We start from the raw sequence: 22,730 nt of genomic DNA on the forward strand, positions 1-22,730 counted from the left end.
GCTGAAATCTATCGTCTGGAAACTCGGAATAACAAAGGAACTATTGGCGGTCAAATTGAACCAAAGATGAATACAACCGTAGCGAGATGCAATCAAACGGCGATATTCTGTAGGAAATGTTGTCATCTCGATCGGCGGACTTGACAAAGGCCATACAGAAAGAAACGAAAACGTATTAACTGAACTATAAAATGTGTCGTTGCTCGAATATCTTTTTTATCTTTTCGGGGCGCACGAGTCGAGACACCCATCGATGTATTTCCACTTTTTCGTCTTTCCATTTTTCTCCCGTTTTCTTCCGTCGGTATTAATCGATAAATTTCGTCGGTCACTAGATAGATCGATTTCTCGTTCCCCTCCCCTCTCGATCTTTCCCAGACTTTAGACAAAACTTAAGTGCTCAATTGACGTATCTCCTAAATAGCGCTTTTCTTAGAGGTCGTAAAATCTTGCGAATAAAAATGATGTTGAGAGACAAATATTTGATATTTTAATTATGTTGGATTAATTTAGATGCTAAGGTAAATAAATAAGGTTATACGGGATTTTAAAATCCAAAGATATTTTAAAAACTGAGGGGAGATTTTGAAAATTTTAAAGCAGGGGTTTTTTTTATGATAATTTGTGATTTTGTCTTTGGATTTGCCGTCGTTAAAACCGTTTCTGGAAATTTTTACACTTAATTTTAAATGTTATCCTATATTTGAAATTTTTTCATATAGATTTAATTCCTGATTTCAAGATTCTTATGCTTATTTTTAAATGTTATACCAGATTTTGGGATTTGGATATATTCCTGATTTTGAATTTTTTAACACCTATTTGTAGATTTTAAACCCTGATTTGTAATTTTTTAACACCTATTTGTAGATTTTAAACCCTGATTTGTAATTTTTTAACACCTATTTGTAGATTTTAAACCCCGATTTGTAATTTTTTACACCTAATTGTAGATTTTAAACCACGATTTGTAATTTTTTAACACCTATTTGTAGATTTTAAACCCTGATTTGTAATTTTTTAACACCTATTTGTAGATTTTAAACCCTGATTTGTAATTTTTTAACACCTATTTGTAGATTTTAAACCCTGATTTGTAATTTTTTAACACCTATTTGTAGATTTCAAACCCTGATTTGTAATTTTTTAACACCTATTTGTAGATTTTAAACCCCGATTTGTAATTTTTTAACACCTATTTGTAGATTTTAAACCCTGATTTGTAATTTTTTAACACCTATTTGTAGATTTTAAACCCTGATTTATAATTTTTAACACCTATTTGTAGATTTTAAACCCTGATTTGTAATTTTTTAACACCTATTTGTAGATTTTAAACCCCGATTTGTAATTTTTTAACACCTATTTGTAGATTTTAAACCCTGATTTGTAATTTTTTAACACCTATTTGTAGATTTTAAACCCCGATTTGTAATTTTTTAACACCTATTTGTAGATTTTAAACCCCGATTTGTAATTTTTTAACACCTATTTGTAGATTTTAAACCCTGATTTGTAATTTTTTAAACTAAATTGAAAATTTTTTACCCTGATTTCGAATTTGTTTAGACTAATTTATAGATTTTAAACCATGATTTCCAAATTGTTTACACTAATTTGTAGATTTTTAGCTTGAATTCGAATTTTTTACACTAAATTGTATATTTTTTACCCTGATTTCGAATTTTTCACACTTATTTGTAGATTTTAAATCATGATTTCGAGATTTGTTTTAGCAAATTTACTAGTCAGAATTTTTAAGTTGATGTCACGATTTCATAACATTTACAAGATTTTCTAGGAATTTGGTAGCCCACGGTTGAGTTCGACTCTTTGAGCGCGCTTAGCCTAACCTTGTAGAGGTTCGAGTTAACGTCTTAAAACCAAAGCGTACTAAAATTTAAAATCTTGTATCAGCAAACATACGTGATAATGGCTTTCAACTTGAACTTTCTTTATAAAAGCAAGGCGCGAGAGATATTTGGTATTAAACCGGGCTGTCGCTGTCTCGCGCGCCCAACCTAACAGTCCACCTTAATCGTTCGCCACCGTCGACTTTACCCTGGGGCTATGGCCTTAACTCTACAACCAAATCACCCGAGGTCTGATTTCGTTGGTTGATCGGGCCAATGTCTCCTCGGAGATGGCCAATAAATCATTGTTTAACTATATGCGAAGTCTCTCCAATATTGATTGCTTATTGCTACCAATTTTCGAGCTCACCCTGATACTGCCCTCCTTTGGAGCTCCTTATTCCCCGTTTGGCCCGGGCCACGGGCCGCCGCTATAAAAGGGTTGATGATTATCAGACGTAACGATCGTGTTCAACATTCAGAGGGAAAATAACGTAAATCGAGTTAGACGGTTTTTAGATTTTAATGTACCATTAATCTTATTAGCTGTAAAACAACATAATAATTATCAGCTAGGCTAATACCAAAAAGCTCCATCTTAGGTACAAGTCAGCTAGCGACCTGTAATGCATTTAAATCAGGAGGCCGGGTTACAATGCGTGGGAGGATTGTGACAAACCCTTAATGCAACCGCTCGTAGCTACACTCACTATTACCGTCAGTGCCACATTATACATATGGCTAACTAGGCTGAAGCCTACACTCTTAAAAAAGGGTGTTTTAATGGTATATTAAGGGTGTAATATCTGTAAAAAAACACTCTTTAATGTTAATTTAAACGATCTAAAGGGATTTTTACTGTCCCAAATTAAAAACTTGAAAAGGTGTATAAAGGGTGTTATATTACCCCGTAAATTGAGTGATTTAACACCTCGTAAGGGTGTAGCTCCCTTAAGGCAGTAGTTTAGTACCCTAAAAGGAGTATTTTAACACTTTAAAGGGAGTATTGTAGCACCCTGAAGGGAGTCGTTTGGTACCCTAAAAGGAGTAGTCTTGTACCCTGAAGGGAATAGGTTTATACCACAAACTGTATAACAAAGTAAACAAAACGGAGGACCTAAGCATCCCAAACAGTGTAAATAAACACCCTAGCAGGAAAACTGCTTTTTAATGTGTAGAATAACATCCTTTATAAACCTGTTAAGGTGTTAAATATGGGACAAGAAAATACACCTTTTGTTTTAAGAGTGTAGGGGCCCATCAATGGTAGGAGGGTTTTGTGGGACTGAGGGGCCCAAAGAAGCTCAAAGCCTAGTGGCCCTGCCATAGGTTAATACGGCACTGATTACCATTTTTATGGAAAGGGGAAACATGAGTACATTCACTTGTTGCAGACTTTTTTGACGACAAAAACCTGAGCTGCGCTGCCATGACCACTAGTGGCGTAGACATAAATCCTTCAAGGGAGGGGTTCAAACTATGTAAAGTACCTGAGAGGGGTCGAGAAGGTGGTGAAATTTAGTACAACCAAAGTTACTCCCAAGGAGGGTTTTGACACCCAAACCCTCCCCTTGGCTACGCCACTGATTACCACTCTCTACAGCTGCGTTTAGTAACGCTCAACGGATTCAACGTTGAGTAAACGTTGAGTCCGGATTCGTACTTTAAGCTTTTTCGTGTTTCCGGTTATGACGTCACGTTGCTCGTCCGTTGAGCAACGAAGTCATCGGCTGTAAGAGCTGTCACGTGACGTCGCAGCACGGAAAAATGATAGCTGCAGACGCCGTGACAGACGATATTTTACAATATAATTATAATAATAATAATATATAATAAAATAATTTTTCACATATTTCGTTGAGCGTTACTGAACGCAATCTTGGTCTGACATTTTCACTTACCTAGTAAAGATTGTATGTGACAATTTTTGTAAAATTCGTATCTTCGTCCTATACTCATCCCGATGGGTCGGACATTTGTACAAAATCCCGTACACTTCTCAAGAAATCTCCGACGAAATCGCGAAATCCCTGACGAAATCGCAAAATCTTAGACGAAATCTTAGACGAAATCTCAGAAGAAATCTTTGACAAAATCGCGAAATCTTTGACGAAATCGGAAAATCTCTGACGAAGTCGCGAAATCTTATGAAATCGCGAAATCTTTGACGAAATCGGAAAATCTCTGATGAAGTCGCGAAATCTTAGACGAAATCGGAAAATCTCTGACGAAGTCGCGAAATCTTATGAAATCGCGAAATCTTATGAAATCGCGAAATCTTTGACGAAATCGCGAAATCACAGAGATTTCGAAATCCCGTACGCTTTTTTGGTAATGTCCGACCGCCCGAATCATCCTATCCAAAAGGGTAAAGTTTTGACCGAATTTATTTATTTATCCGTTTATTGGTTTATTTTTTTAAACAAACCAAGGTGGATGACCAAACTATCCTCAGAAAAGCTCATAAACAATTTACGAAACAGCTATCAAATTGGACGACGTTTCATCAGACCACCGAAATGAAATCCTCAGAATTACAGATCCAATAACGTTTGGTTTTGATTAATATTTACGTTCCCTAAAATCATATACTCAAGACCTATTTGTTGAGCAAATACAAATACTAGAGATCATCTAGCAAAATTAGGATCCTAAAATGTCCATCTAAAACTGCATTCAGAAAACGGTATATTTATTAATATTTTTTATATTTGTCTACTTTTTATTCCCCTACATATCCCACAATTTTCTATTCAACGTAGTCTACCTTAGATTTAATGGCTTCAAAAGTCGCTTGATGACTTAGGCCTAAGGTGGTGCCTTGGGTATTAGCCTAGCTGATTATAAGATTTATACAGCAAATAAGCCATTTAACTTGCGATTTAGAAAACAGAAAATGAAAGACAGAAATTGTATTTCCTGAAACTGTCCTATTCTACTTGCCGTGTGAATGGATAAAATATTTCGAAAACGTGTTGGCCACACCTTGACCCTTACGAAAATGGTTGATAAAATGTTGATCAAATTATTGTATCAAATAATTGGTCCGATCAAATGGTAATTAAAATTTGATCAAATAGTTTTTTATAAAAATTTTATCAAATAGTTTTTTATAAAAATTTGATCAAATTGTTTTTTTTTATAGAATTTTCATCTAATCTGAACTGCCAGAGTTTTAATCAAATTGGGATCAAAGTTTGATCAAAAATATTCGACTCAATTAAATTTCGATCAAATCACACTTCTTATGATCAATTTTCGTAAAAAAAAATTTGATATCAGTAAAAGTAAAATAATATAAAATTCTGATATTTTATTTTAGAAAATTTAATATCAGTAAATTACGATCAAATGACATTTCATTAAATAAAAATTAACTAAATTCTGATCGAATGTTATTTGAGCAAGAAAACGTTTGTCAAATTCTGAACCAATATCATTTTATCAAATACAATTTTATCAAATTCTGAACAAATATCATTTTATCAAATTCTGAACAAATATCATTTTATCAAATTCTGAACAAATATCATTTTATCAAATTCTGAACAAATATTATTTTATCAAATTCTGAACAAATATCATTTTATCAAATTCTGAACAAATATCATTTTATCAAATTCTGAACAAATATCATTTTATCAAATTCTGAACAAATATCATTTTATCAAATTCTGAACAAATATCATTTTATCAAATTCTGAACAAATATCATTTTATCAAATTCTGAACAAATATCATTTTATCAAATTCTGATCAAATGGTATTTGATCGCATTAAATTTTATGATCTTCTGATCAAATAATATTTGATCAAGTAAGATTCGATCAAATTTGGATCAAAATATGATCAAAAATATTTGATCAAGTAAGATTTGACTTTTTGTAAATAGACCTTAATTTATTAATTCGTTAATTAGTTAGGTCACTGGTAGTAGGTGTCAAAATTAGACGTCGGGGATGGTTAACTTTTATTCAATAGATAAAGCTCTCAAAATTATTCGTAAAACGTTTTGATCAAGTAATTTATATTTCTGTATTACCCGATTAATGTTTTGATAAATTTGTAAAATTAATCGGAAAAACGACGTTTTTTTCGATAAAAAGTTCAAATTTTACGAAGAATACACGTTTTTTAATCATTTTCCGAAATATTAACCGGTTAATTTCTTTGTTTACATTTTTTCCCGAAAAGAATTAATTTAAAAATGGATAATGATTAACCGTCCCCGACCTCTAGTCAAAATAGTCCTTGACGCTAGTGTTGTTTAAAATATAATCCCAGGTATAGTGAAATTTTACTTCTATAAGACACTCAAAGAGAAATATTCATTGCTGGATATATAAAATGGTTGAACTATAGCAACACGCTGAATTTGGAATTTAATTGGTACTGCGATAATTAAGCGAATATATTAAAAATTCTAAAGGATATTTTCGCGAGTTATGTTTAACGAAGATATTTTCTGCATTTTTCATTGAAAATTGAATTCTTAATCACTTTAATGTTACGAAATTAATTCATAATATCGGATGTATATAGTATATATTTTTAGAGAGAGGTATCCAAATAGGACATTAAAATGATACATGTATCTTGGCAGTTTTGAGGCAGATTCCATCACAGCTTAAAATTTATAAGTAATACTCCACTTAAAATAATAACATATTAGGAAAATTTACTTATTCATAAACCATATTTTTGTATGTAACACTTACTATCATAACTTGCTAATTAAGTTACTATATTGAGGTACTTCACTGACAAGGAGACTACCCGAGGTGGTTATCTCCGATTTGGTTGAAACTCGGGTGGTAAGTAGACCTTCATGTAACTTGAAAATCCCGAAAAGGGTGGAGAAGAATGGGCTTTCGTTTTGCCATGACAACCAAAAATGTTTTTGACAACTTAAAAACTGATTTTCTCTATGGAAATTAACATGGGAAAATCGAAGATTTTAAGGGTCCCCCCTAACTATATTTTTCAAAAAATTAATAAAGGTTCATCAATTAGATACATAACTCAGATCATGGCTAAATATGGTACATTTGGACCAATATACGTCAATTTTGGTGAATATGAGAAAATATACATATATTGGGTAAATACGAGTAATCAGTTTTTAAGATGTGAAAAACATTTTAGGGATTTTCAAGTTACACGAAGGTCTACTTACCATCCGAGTTTGACCCAAATCGGAGATAAACACCTCGGGTAGTCTCCTTGTGAGAACAAACGAATAGCCCTAACAGCATTGGGTATAGAATATTTATTTAAACCATCCACAAGCTCGAGTAAGTAAAAATTGACCCGCAATTAGTTACCGATTTCTACACCAAAAACATCCAATTTAAAAATATTGTTGAATTTCAAGACACGTCGAATTGTACTGGTTCCAGCGAATAAAATTGGCAGCATAGAAGTACAGTTCTTTTACAAATGACAACCTATTTATTTCTTTTTAATCTGGTCGCAATACTTTGAATTGGAAATGAGAATGGAAGGAAATAAATTTTAAAAATGGTCGCAACTTTTTTAATTAGGAATTGGAATAAAATGGAATGGATTTTCAACCTTGTTGCGACACTTTGAATCCGAAATGGGAATGAAATGGAATGTATTTTTAACATGGTCTTGACACTTTGAATTGGAAATGGGAATGGAAGGGAATGTACTTTCAACCTGGTCGCGACTCTTTGAATCAGGAATGGTAATTTCGGGAATGGGCGGTAATGAGAAAATTAACACCAAATGAAATGGGCATGGTTAGAAGACAAATATTTGAACGAAAATAGAATAATTATGGATATTTTTCAACGGGAAGATGCAAAGATTCTGCTTTAAATTCAGCTCTACATTTTGCGCGGTTGGAACCAATTGACAGAGTATAGATTGCTTTATATCTGTATTTAACCGATTAAATCTAGTCCCTATAGCTATCCAATAAACATCTAAATTTGTAAACATGGCCGTGTTACAGCTAGAAGAAAGCGAATTACATTGTAGACTCAATCCGACAAGTTTCGCAACGCTAGGCGTCATTCAAAGTCAGCCCAGTTCACAATTCCATTTTGATATTCACGCTCACTATTTCCTAAGCAACGAGAAAGAGATCTGAAATAATAAAAGAAATTGTCCGACATATTGAAAACAAGTAGAAGAAAACACAGTCTAGCGAGGAAACGGCAAGAGTACTATGGTAATCGTTACGATACTCCCTTTCCACATTGTTGAACCGGCAGGGGTCGCTTCAATCAACCGCGAGATCTGGGATAAAACATCGCGTCTAGCCGCGGCCAAAACAACAGCCACAAACTAAGTTAGAAGCTCGAGAAAAAAAACTATTTCCCTTCTTCTCCAACGATCGCGTATTTGCCTAATCCCATCTGAGAAAGAGTTCCATCGACAGGTTCTTTCGAGACGTCTTACCTGCAATTTTGGAATATAAGGTTTATTATTTGGTGGTATGGATGGCTCGAACAGCGACACATCTTGATGTCGGCATAGGGATTTTGAAAAATACTTATTTGAAATTTTAAAGTTTGTCAACGTGGATTATTTATAAAGTGCAACATATTGTCGAAAATAAATTTATGCTTTAACGTTAAAAGTATATTTAGTGGATTATTTTTAAAGTGCAGTATATTTTCGAAAATAAATTTATGCTTTAACGTTAAAAGTAATTGAAAATTTTTGTGGATTATTTATAAAGTGCAACATATTTTCCCAAATAAATTTATGCTTTGACGTTAAAAGTAAATTTAGTGGATTATTTATAAAGTGAAACATTGTCGAAAATAAATTTATGCTTTAACGTTAAAAGTAATTGAAAATATTTGTGGATTATTTATAAAGTGCAACCTATTTTCGAAAATAAATTTATGATTTAACGTTAAAAGTAATTGAAAATTTTAGTGGATTATTTATAAAGTGCAACATATTTTCGAAAATAAATTTATGCTTTAAGGTTAAAAGTAATTGAAAATTCTTGTGGATTATTTATAAAGGGAAACATTTTAGAAAATAAATTTATGCTTTAACGTTAAGAGTAAATTAAGTGGATTATTTATAAAGGGAAACATATTTTCGAAAATAAATTTATGCTTTAACGTTAAAAGTAATTGAAAATTTTTGTGGATTATTTTGAAAGTGCAACATATTTTCGAAAATGAATTTATGCTTTAACGTTAAAAGTAATTGAATTAAGGTTTCAAATGTACACCGCCCTTTTGGATCTAAGAACCGTTTATTTGCACCCCTATAGACTTAAAAGAATCGTTACTTTTTGCACCGAACCCCCTAGTTTCATTAATTACACCCTGGTGACAATTAGTAACAATTATCATCGACCTGATTTTCAAAGTTATTCCGAAATCAAGGCTTAGCTCAGCACAAAGTCTCATAGTGTTTACATATACTCAAGACGATATATACTACTCACAAGAAGACATACCGAGTTGTTTCTCTCCGATTGTTTTCAAATTCGGAGGTGAAGTAGACCTTTGTGTACCTTGAAAGCTCCTAAAGGGTAAAGTTTCAATGCCCATTCTTTTGGCCACGGCAACCAAAAATGTTTTTCACAATTCAAAATTAAACTTTATCTACGTAAAATAGCACGGCAAAATCAGGGATTGTGAGACACTACGATTTTACCGAAATGTTATTGATTTTTACCCAATTTTATCCATTTTAAAAAATTGTTTTGCTAAAATTGTAATTTCTTAATGTTTGAAAATGTAAAATGGGGATTTTCACCTTAAAAACCGTGATTTTACCATGCTATTTTCCATGTTTTACTAATATGTTAATTAAATTTTATTTTATTCTAGTTTCTACTCACCTAATTATAGGACGTAAAATGATACAAGAACGAGAAAGAAGATATAAATTTAAACTTAAATTAATTCCAGACCTTCTTATTTGAGTATTTTTTACAAAACTTCTGAGCGCTTGTATTGCTTATAGACAAAATTAAAATGTCATCCGAAACTCTTGCATTGATTAGTTTACTTTCGTAGGCCAATTTCGGCCATAGTATTGAACTTCGTTTCAAATCTCAAGCATAGACCTAATTATTTTAAAATTTTCTAAAGCTTTAAAAGCAACCTACGATTTGGGTGGATTTAGCGGTTTTTATTTTATTTTCTTCTTTTGAGTGGGTTTATTGAAGTTGAAATGGGGTTAGAACATTGGCACTAGAAATGGGGTTAGAACATTGGCACTAGAAATGGGGTTAGAACATTGGCACTAGAAATGGGGTTAGAACATTGGCACTAGAAATGGGGTTAGAACATTGGCACTAGAAATGGGGTTAGAACATTGGCACTAGAAATGGGGTTAGAACATTGGCACTAGAAATGGGGTTAGAATATTGGCACTAGAAATGGGGTTAGAACATTGGCACTAGAAATGGGGTTAGAACATTGGCACTAGAAATGGGGTTAGAACATTGGCAAATAGTTAAATTATTTTATTTTAGTTGAAATAGTTAAATAATTTTATTTTAGTTGAAATAGTTAAATTATTTTATTTTAGTTGAAATAGTTAAATAATTTAATTTCAATGGAAATAGTTAAATAATTTAATTTCAATGGAAATAGTTTCAATAATTTTATTTCAATGGAAATAGTTAAATAATTTTATTTCAATGGAAATAGTTAAATAATTTTATTTTAGTTGAAATATTTAAATTATTTTATTTTAGTTGAAATAGTTAAATAATTTAATTTCAATGGAAATAGTTAAATAATTTAATTTCAATGGAAATAGTTTCAATAATTTTATTTCAATGGAAATAGTTAAATAATTTTATTTCAATGGAAATAGTTAAATAATTTTATTTCAATGGAAATAGTTAAATAATTTTATTTCAATTTAAATAGTTAAATAATTTTATTTCAATGGAAATAGTTAAATAATTTAATTTCAATGGAAATAGTTAAATAATTTTATTTCAATGGAAATAGTTAAATAATTTTATTTCAATGGAAATAGTTAAATAATTTTATTTCAATGGAAATAGTTAAATAATTTTATTTCAATGGAAATAGTTAAATAATTTTATTTCAATGGAAATAGTTAAATAATTTTATTCACTTCAAATAGGAAAATATTTTTATTTCAGTTGAAATGGGAAAATACTTTTATCTAGCCTGCAATAGTGAAATACTTTTATCTCGCCTGCAATAGTGAAATAATTTTATTTCAGTGGAAATAAATAAATAATTTATATTAACTTTAAATAGGAAAATACTTAAATTTAAGTCCTCTGTGTATTAATTTTATTTAACTATTGAAACATTTAAATATTATTCTGAAGTAAAATTTGTTCAACGCGAATAAAAATGTGTAGGATAAAAAGATAGCCAAATCATTAGCGAATGATATTTTATTTTACGGGTCCCATCGGCACTTCTTAAATAAATAAAAAGTTTGTGCTCCTTTGACACGAATTGCGATTTTATTTTGTACCCGAACACGTATCTCGGTGGGCTCCCAGGTGAGCTAATCCAGCCAGAGACTTTATGGATGTAATATGGTCGAGACCTATTCTCGGAGAATGGAGTCAGAAATAAAAAGCAATGATTTATGACCCTGTGGATGGCTTCTATATACGCATTTTTTCGACTCTTTACGACACTCTGCTCTATGTTTTTTTTGTGTAGTTCCATAGATGGCGTTACTTCGATTCCATCTCGCGAGCCCGCCGTGGAACTTATTATCTTATAGCCCTCGCATCCTGGTTCCCGGTTTATGGATGGCGTCTATGTATACCGTTCTTGAGACAGTATCGCGAAGGTTGGACCTTTACCAGGTCCCGGACGCGTAGGCGGACTATCGTCTGCAAGGTGCGAAAGAAGATCGATTTTAGAGCGAGTGGGCGGCCGAGACAGTTCGACGTCCCTTACTTTAAAGTAGACGTTGTTCCTTTCGTTGCTCGTTGTTCCGGAAATGGCAAGGGTCGGTTCCGCTTGATGATCTGTGGTTTAAATAATTAAGTTCCAATTTCAAATTTACCCTAAGGATTTGGCTGGAAATTGAACCGTGAAAAATTACTATTCCTTGGTAGACGACTGCTACCGTGTATTTCGGTTATACTAAACCACAAGTTAAGTTAGAAGAAACCACCTATGGACTGTGCGAAGGGTGATAAAATACGCGAAAAAGTAGATTAGTCCATAATTAAAAGGAATAATATAGCTAAACTCTAAACAAATTTGAAGCGATTAAAAAAGACGCGAATCTCGGATCAAATAGATCTTCGAGTAATAAACTACATAAAAACTAAATAAAATAGCCAGAAATTCCAACAGTAGACCGGTTTCGTTCTATTATGGACTAATCTACTTTTTCGCGTTTTTTATCATACTAAAACACACCGATAGATGTAATAATTAAAATAATTATCAGCTAGTCTAATACACAAAGCACCACCTTAGGCCTAAGTCATCTAGCGACTTTTAAAGCCATTAATTCAGGTGGCCGGGTCACTTTCGATGCTAGATATATCTATACGAAATGTGTAGAATATAATTGGTTCTTTACTCATAATCTTCCCTAATTTTGTTCCTTAATTGTTCCACCGTTATCAATCCTGTAGTGAAATTTACCTCAAACACTCGTTCTTCAATGCGATTTTGATATTATGGGTTTAATATTTCTATTATCAAGACATTAATTAATAAATATCAATAAATATGAAAATTAGCAAACATTTTCATCGAACTTAATGCTAGTGATATTGCGCAATCGAGGTTTAGTGGCTAAATATACTATTTGGCCCGAGTTTCACGTCTTTTGGTTTGCTCGAAGACCTATTGGTAGGAGCTATTAGTAAGTTTTTCAATTTCTTCAAATTTGTTTAGGGGCTTAGATTTTTTATCCTTTGTCATTATGGACTTTTTAACTTATTCGCGTATTTTATTACTCTTTGCATGGTAGTACCTAAAGTGACATAATTACCAAAAGGGTGACAATCCCTGTACTTTCGTATGCTTAAGGTTTAATGAATGCTCGATTCGAGATCGACCACATAAAAGACAATTTATTGTCACCTTTCTGGATCTTTTTTTAGTCTATGGTATTATATCGTAGATAGATGGCGATAGCATCTCCACAGAACGACAAAAATAAAAAATACACAAACTTTGACCAGTGCTACTTAGTTCCTACGTTCCTCACTACGAGGCGTTATTTGTTGGTTTTAGCTTCCTTCCCTCCTCAAGGCATACTTTCCCTTCTCCCCTCTCAACTTGTATACGATAATATACTAATGCCAAGCACGATAATATACTAATGTCAAGCACGATAATATACTAATGCCAAGCACGATAATATACTAATGTCAAGCACGATAATATACTAATGCCAAGCACGATAATATACTAATGTCAAGCACGATAATATACTAATGTCAAGCACGATAATATACTAATGCCGAGCACGATAATATACTAATGCCGAGCACGATAATATACTAATGCCGAGCACGATAATATACTAATGCCAAGCACGATAATATACTAATGCCAAGCACGATAATATACTAATGTCAAGCACGATAATATACTAATGTCAAGCACGATAATATACTAATGCCGAGCACGATAATATACTAATGCCGAGCACGATAATATACTAATGCCGAGCACGATAATATACTAATGCCAAGCACGATAATATACTAATACCTAGTACGATAATATACTAATGCCAAGCACGATAATATACTAATGCCAAGCACGATAATATACTAATGCCAAGCACGATAATATACTAATGCCAAGCACGATAATATACTAATGCCGAGCACGATAATATACTAATGCCAAGCACGATAATATACTAATGCCAAGCACGATAATATACTAATGCCAAGCACGATAATATACTAATGTCAAGCACGATAATATACTAATGCCAAGCACGATAATATACTAATGCCAAGCACGATAATATACTAATGTCAAGCACGATAATATACTAATGTCAAGCACGATAATATACTAATGCCGAGCACGATAATATACTAATGCCGAGCACGATAATATACTAATGCCGAGCACGATAATATACTAATGCCAAGCACGATAATATACAAATGCCAAGCACGATAATATACTAATGCCAAGCACGATAATATACTAATGCCAAGCACGATAATATACTAATGCCAAGCACGATAATATACTAATGTCAAGCACGATAATATACTAATGTCAAGCACGATAATATACTAATGACGAGCACGATAATATACTAATGCCGAGCACGATAATATACTAATGCCGAGCACGATAATATACTAATGCCAAGCACGATAATATACTAATGCCTAGTACGATAATATACTAATGCCAAGCACGATAATATACTAATGCCAAGCACGATAATATACTAATGCCAAGCACGATAATATACTAATGCCAAGCACGATAATATACTATAGCCCAGCACGATAATATACTAATGCCAAGCACGATAATATACCACTCAAGACGTCAGTTCGGTTGCTAGTCGAAACTGGATCTGAATGAAAGTGTCAGTGGGCCAAAAAATTCGGTCAGAAAATTAGTATTTAAACCATAAGAAGTGTCATACCTAATGCATTATCTTTCTTGTGACAAAATCAAAATGATTTGTTTGAGATTTTTATTTCCGCTCGTGGAGCTATAATTTTCTTGTAATTTGGGGTGCCGATGAAGAAAATTTATTTTAAATATTAAATAAATTTGATAATTAGTATTTTGAAACCTATTTTTAGTAAAATTTGATAATTAGTATTTTGAAACCTATTTTTAGTAAAATTTGATAATTAGTATTTTGAAACCTATTTTTAGTAAAATTTGATAATTAGTATTTTGAAACCTATTTTTAGTAAAATTTGATAATTAGTATTTTGAAACCTATTTTTAGTAAAATTTGATAATTAGTATTTTGAAACCTATTTTTTAGTAAAATTTGATAATTAGTATTTTGAAACCTATTTTTAGTAAAATTTGATAATTAGTATTTTGAAACCTATTTTTAGTAAAATTTGATAATTAGTATTTTGAAACCTATTTTTAGTAAAATTTGATAATTAGTATTTTGAAACCTATTTTTAGTAAAATTTGATAATTAGTATTTTGAAACCTATTTTTAGTAAAATTTGATAATTAGTATTTTGAAACCTATTTTTAGTAAAATTTGATAATTAGTATTTTGAAACCTATTTTTAGTAATAATTTCTAGGTGGATTTTAATCCAGATTTGGATATTTTGGGAGCTTATTGAAGTTGGTCTTGATACGAAATATGCTAGAAGGTTTCCATAGACCAATCAGATTTAAAATTAATTTGAAAATTTCTATTTTAAAAACGTTTTTTTCAGAATAATTTTTTGATTTTTATATCAAATCACGCTTTAGAATTTTCTAATTACTTTTAAGATTTTCCAAATATTTGAGACTCGCTCTGGACTTTGACTAATGCCTAACATTTGGATTTCAATACAATAGAAGGTTTCAATAGAAACCAATCAAATCCAATTTTTTTCTAAAAAAAATAAATTTTAGATTTGCATATTTTGGGATTTATTACCAAATTTTCAAGTTAATTGGAGCCTTTTCAAAGTATGGACTTACGCGCGACATTTGGATTTCGAGGTCAACAGTACGTTAGACGGTTACCATGGAAACCGCGCCTGACTAAATCTCCGAAATCCATTCACTGGGGGTTTAACTTGTACGCAATCGGAATATCAATACAATCATCTTTGTTGTTATTTGGCCTACGTATCAACTCGTATCAACTAGTATCAACTCGTACAAACAAGACTAAAACAATAAAGCCTCAGGGGCACTGTCACCTTTCAGAGCTGGCAAGCTTAAGAGATCAAGTTATTCGCTAAATCCCCACTCAGGGACTAGACAACCTTCGTTGCGTTTAAATGAATATACATCCCATTCAGTCTATCTTGTCAGAACCTTTCTTTTTTGCCAAGTTAATCCGACGTTCCAGTTATATATTATACATACACACATATATATACAGGGTGGAAGCGAACGCCGTGGTCCAGCATCGATACTTCTCCTAGTAACACCGGTGCGCTGCGGGTTGAAAACTTCTATACAAGCGCTGGTAGGTCAATAATCTGAAACTGCAGTTTCCGTTCTAACTTGGTTGACCCTATTTATATTTACTTATTTTGAATTTAAAAAGGTCGGAAAATAACTAAATCGGCGTTCAATATTCCGATTATATAATTAGCGAGACAGATTTCAAACACGGTACTGACGAGTCCCAAATAGGACGAAACCGGTCTACCGTTGGAATTTCTGGCTATTTTATTTAATTTAATTTAGTTTTTCACTCGAAGATCTATTTGGTCCGAGTTTTGCGTCTTTTTGTTCACTCGAAGACCTATAGGTACGAGCTATTAGTAAGTTTTTAAATTTCTTCAAATTTGTTTAGGGTTTAGCTTTATTATCCCTTTTCATAATAATCTACTTATTCGCTAATTATATAATCTGAAAATTGAACGTCGATTTAGTTATTTTCCGGCCTTTTTAAATTAAAAATAAGTAATTAAAAAAAGGATCAACCAAATTATTCTTTACCACTATAGAATGGAAACTGTAGTTTAAGATTTTTGACCTACCAGCGTTTGTAGATGTGTTCAACCCGCAGCGCACCGGTGTACTAGGAGGAGTATCGAGGCTGGAGCACGGCGTTGATTTCCACCCTGTATATATACATATGAGAAAATCCCAAATCAAGTTGTTGATTTCCCCTCTTTCGCTGTGCGTGTTTTTCCCTCGGCTCTAGTGGCTTCTTTCCATTTTCTTGACAAGATGCAGTAGCGTGTATAAAAAGGGACAGCGAAACTAAGAAATATTTTCTCGCCTTTTTATTCATACAGGGGGCGCTGTTTTGTATCACGAGGCCTATCTGGAAAATGAAATAGAAAAGATCTGGACTACTGAGATACGACTAACTACGTATTCCTTTTTTTCGTTAGGGTAACGTCGAAGGTATCTTATGGGATTAATTGACTGTATCTGATATCTTTGCGGAGGTTGTAGCGTAGCTTTCCTGTCGTTGACCTCCAGTTACCGTTGTTATGGTTACGGGTTAAAATATTTCGGGAATTTCTTTCGTTTCAGATTAAAGGAAATTTCGTCGAAATCCGTTGAGTATTAAAGGCCAAGCTTTTCCAAATATGGCCTAATAGTTGATTTTATAAAATAAAAAGTGGTCTTGCCCAACTTGTTAAAATGTTGCTCTTACGTCACAAGACCCAGCTTTATTAGTGTATTCCTCGCACGAGCGATTTGCACGCGCTCTAGAAAAAGCTATATTCCTCGCGACTGTAGCGCGCGCTCGTAGGCTTGTCAAAGTAAGAGACTGTGACGTAAGAGCAACATTTCAACAAGAAGGCCACGTTACTTTATAAAAAGAACTATTTCCGTATCAAAAGATTAACAAGACGTACCTTTTTTTTGTCTTGAAAAAATAGCTTTTGGCCCAAAAAGTTGAAACGAAAATTAACGCTAGGTGTTTGGGTTTGAATTTGCGCCGCCATCTTAGGGGCTGCCACCAGCGCCCCTAACCCCGTATGAGCGATTTGCGAAGTATCCTAACTTTTAAAATCGCGCAATTTAGGCTTAGGTCTCTTATAACTGGAACGCGCCGCGCGTGCAAAACATATTTTATACGTTGTTTTTCTGTCTCACAGACTTCTCACCAGGTGTCGCGGCGGACGCGCGCTTTTCGATTTCCATAAATTTCTTTATTTTATTAAAAATTAACCACTCAATATTTTTTGATGCGGCTTTCGCCATAAATTTTAGTTTTTAATGGGCTATAAGGCAATCTAACTGGTTAAAGCTTGACCGTTCCCCTTTTAATAAAAATGAAGATTTTATGAATCTAAAAATCTGAAATCCTGAGCACAGATTCGCAATTCGGATCAGGGAGGGTGTTGTTGTTTTAATATGTTACTTAATGGTACATTGAAAGAGGGGTAATTAATTTATTACGTCACCAATCGTCTGTCACTACCAGAACTCATATACAGGGTGTTTCAAAAGGTTATGCAAAAATGTGAAGGCGTTGTAGGGGGTGAGTTGAGAAGTATGCCTTTTTTCCCCCATTTTCCTATGGAAATGGGAACATTAAGGTTTGGGTTCGTGTGATAGGTGAAAAAGGACTTTGTAAACAAATCGAGGTGATCAGCGTAAAAAAGAAAACTTAAACAGTATTTTAAGTCCCTGCTGCTTGGTTTTGCGCTTGTTGCAGCCTACTTCCAGGGGATAGTAGACCACATTTTGAAGCTCTCTGGCGTTCTTTTAACTCATCGTAGAAAATGAAAAAAAGGGCATACTTTTCAACTCACCCCCTACAACTCCTTCAAATTTTTGCATTACCTTCTGAAACATCCTGTAAATTAAGTAACAGGTGCAATTTCTTTGCTATTCATTTGAAATATAGCATTCGTAAGATTATTACTGAATTATTTAATTAAATGATTTGAATTGTAATTAAGGTTAATTTTTTTATTATCATTTGAGACCGAAACGGGTCTAGGTGGCGTAACGGTGCTAGCTTATCCGAGGTTGCGCCTATGATCTAGCGTCTGCTACAGACAAATTTAAAATTCCTAAGAACGTTTTTTCTTAAATAAACTTATCAAAATATAAGCAAACGATGTAAAAATTATATTAAAATTGCAAATTTACGAATAACGATGAGGAAAAACTAATTGATTCTGCTTTAGCCACACCTATCTAGGTTTCAATGGCGAACCAAAGGGGGCGTAGCGATAGTTTTCGGTCACGAATTGAAGAGGGGTCAGAAGTTTTATTTACGTATTTATTTGTGTAGGGTTAGAGTTTACCGTGCCCTAACCAAAGTCATCTAACCGGGTTGCAATGAAGAATTATTTTTTTTTAAAATAACTGTAAGGGAAACTACATTTAAAATTTGGGCTTTTAAAAAGTTCGGGCTCTAGGCAAAATCATCTAATCGGGCCCCAACGTAGCATTCGATGTTTTTATAAACCTTTCTTTAGAATATGGACCCCAATGATTATGTAATTTTTTTTTCTAAAATAACTGTTAGGAAATCTACTTTGATATTCTGGGCCCTTAGAAAGGACGGGCCCTAGGCAAAGTCTCCTAACCGGCCTCCAATGTAGCATTTAATATTTTCCCTAAAGTATTGTCAGGAAACCAACCTTTAAAATCTGGACTCTTAGGAAATTGCCTATATTGCCTACTTAGTAATTTGGGAATTGTTTCAATAGATTAATTACTAATTTAATAAAAAATCATTTTAATATCATTTAAAGATTTTCGAAATCTGATTAATAACAATCAGCTAGGCTAATACCCAAGGCACCACCTTAGGCCTAAGTCATTAAGCTACTTTTGAGGCCATTAATTCAGGTGGCCGGGTTACAATGCGTAGGAGGGATTATAATCCAAAAGTCTAGGCACGAATTTGGCAAAAACTCTCATTAAAATTTCAGAATATAAGTTCAATGGTTATGTTTTTAACTCAAACCTTGGTTTTGCTTTTTGTCGTATTTAAAAAAATATATATATAAGTTATATAACAACTATCCTCATGTGCAACGAAGGTGAATAATTAAAGGATATTTCTTAATGCCAATTTAGAAGCGCAGATGGTAGTGATAGAAGTCTAAATTTATGGGTCTAATTTTACTTTTATTTCACTCAGAAGGCCAAACCCATCAGTTTCAATTACTGAAATAACAGATCACCTACCCTAAGAAGGACTTGCATCAACCTCGAAAAGAGGTGTCTTAAAAGTGATGAGGTTATTTTACAGCAAACACAAAATAGCGCTTGAAAATCCTTTATTTTACGAAATTAAAATGTTTAATTGTCACGCGTGCTCGTCATTAAACCTTTAAAACTGCCTCTACTCGCCGTGAGATGGCGCGCTCTTAAAAAAGCCGAATCACATTCAAGACCAGGGGCGTACTACGTAGGAACGTTCTGGAAGTTGGAGGGGGCAAAGAGAAACGAAAAGGGGTCTGGAGAATGGTTTTTAATTTCTAATGGAGTGTAGATTCTCCGAATGCATGTGTACTTTTTTGAACTATGTAAATTGGCGGGAAAATACTGAAATTTAACACAGTTGAGATTCTATAAACTTTATATGCTTTTAAAATGATAATTTGAGCCTCACAGTTGAGATTCTATAAACTGTATATGCTTTTAAAATGATAATTTGAGCCTATTGAAGATTTCAACTGATCAAAATGTTATAGGGGGCAATAACATTAGTTGCCCCTCCCAGCCAAATTCTAGGGAGGGGCATTGCCCCCTGCCCCTCCTGGTTCCTACGCCCCTGTTAAAGACATAAATAAATTGAAATTACCACCAACGATACATGTCCCTCTTTTGGGGAAAGGTGGTCTACGCTGAAATATAAAAAACCTCCTAATTATTGCAAAAAATATTTTAGCGTTTATTTTAAGTCGTTGTCATGACGACAGACATTAGACTAGAACACGCGTGCCAATTAACCAAAGAATCAGAAATAGACCTCGTTATAGACAAAACTCGACGTAATTCACCCTTTGACCTTGACCTATCGTCTTTGTAAGTTCGGGGTCGGTCATTATTAGGTTAAAGATCCTTACAAAATTCCACTCAATCAATAAATATATATCTTTACGCAGTTTATATAAGGAATGACCCATTCTCTTCTTAAAACCTCCAAGTATACTTGACATCCTAAGCTCCAGGCTAATTAAGAATGACAAGCGACCAAAAAAAAAGAATTTAAAAAAAAGAATAAAAGAATTTGGTTTTTCTATCGACGAGAAATTAGAACGCTCCAAACTTTGAAAGGAGAGAAAAAAAAACAATTTGTTTACGATATTCTTTTTCTGATATTAGGATATTAGAACGTATTTCGATCGAAAGGTTTTGGAAGTATCGACTGTACCCTTACTCCAGTTTTTAATTAAAGTAGCGGGTTAGATCAGGGGTGCTTAAATTCGCTACCGACTCTTTGACTAACCGCACGTGGCGATGTCTTAGAGGGTTTTAAACAGAAAAAAAAGTAAATTAAGGAGTTGAGATGAAAAAAAGGAACCTCTGATAAAAATTCGGAACCTTTTTTTTCCAACTTTTTTTCTGGTCAGCAAATGTTCTTCTAAGATGCTCGGAGTAAATTAAGGACAGGTCTATAGAGTGGATAAATTTCCAGTTTTTAAATTTCTCCGTACTTAACAAAATGGGATTCTTTTTTAAAATTAAATATTCAAAATAATTTTACTTTTTTATTTTTAAATTTAAATTTTTAAATATGTACCGTTTTTACTGTCGAAATATTAGTTTATATACTTTACAGAAATGTTGGTTTGGATTTTAAAATCCATTTATTTTATTGAATATTATTTTTCCTTGAGATATTTTTTTAAATTCATTTTTTAATATAAATATATTTTATTTTAATTTCCAAATAATTTTATTTTATCTGATTTTGATTAATTTAATGAATATCTTTCTAGTATAATAAATTGATTTTTACTAATTTTTAAGTATTTCATTTTAATTGTTTTTAATAATATTTTTAACTGATTTTTAGTAATATTTTTAGGTGATTTTTAATAATATTTTTAACTGATTTTTAATAATATTTTTAACTGATTTTTAATAATATTTTAAACTGATTTTTAATAATAATTTAAACTGATTTTTAATAATATTTTTAACTGACTTTTAATAATATTTTTAACTGATTTTTAATAATATTATAAACTGATTTTTAATAATATTTTTAACTGATTTTTAATAATATTTTAACTGATTTTTAATAATATTTTTAACTGATTTTTAATAATATTTTTAAGTGATTTTTAATATTTTTAACTGATTTTTAATATTTTTAACTGATTTTTAATAATATTTTAAACTGATTTTTAATAATAATTTTAACTGATTTTTAATAATATTTTAACTGATTTTTAATAATATTTTAACTGATTTTTAATAATATTTTTAACTGATTTTTAATAATATTTTAAACTAATTTTTAATAATATTTTTAACTGATTTTTAATAATATTTTAACTGATTTTTAATAATATTTTAACTGATTTTTAATAATATTTTTAACTGATTTTTAATAATATTTTAAACTAATTTTTAATAATATTTTTAACTGATTTTTAATAATATTTTAACTGATCTTTAATAATATTTTTAACTGATTTTTAATAATATTTTTAACTGATTTTTAATAATATTTTTAACTGATTTTTAATAATATTTTTAACTGATTTTTAATAAGATTTTTAACTGATTCTTAATAATATTTTTAACTGATCTTTAATAATATTTTTAACTGATTTTTAATAATATTTTAACTGATTTTTAATAATATTTTTAACTGATTCTTAATAATATTTTTAACTGATCTTTAATAATATTTTTAACTGATTTTTAATAATATTTTTAACTGATTTTTAATAATATTTTAACTGATTTTTAATAATATTTTTAACTGATTCTTAATAATATTTTTAACTGATTTTTAATAATATTTTTAACTGATTTTTAATAATATTTTTAACTGATTTTTAATAATATTTTAACTGATTTTTAATAATATTTTTAACTGATTTTTAATAATATTTTTAACTGATTTTTAATAATATTTTTAACTGATTTTTAATAATATTTTTAACTGATTTTTAATAATATTTTTAACTGATTTTTAATAACTTTTTTATATGATATTTAATAATAATATTTTAACGGATTTTGTATCCAAATAAATGGGCCTCAATATTTTATATTTAAAATTCACTAATACCTGGTTCCGTAGCTTCAAACAAAAGGCCAATTAGATAAAA

The sequence above is a fragment of the Leiobunum rupestre genome, chromosome 1, assembly GCF_980474605.1.
Source record: "Leiobunum rupestre chromosome 1, qqLeiRupe1.1.hap1, whole genome shotgun sequence".
NCBI lineage: Eukaryota > Metazoa > Arthropoda > Arachnida > Opiliones > Sclerosomatidae > Leiobunum > Leiobunum rupestre.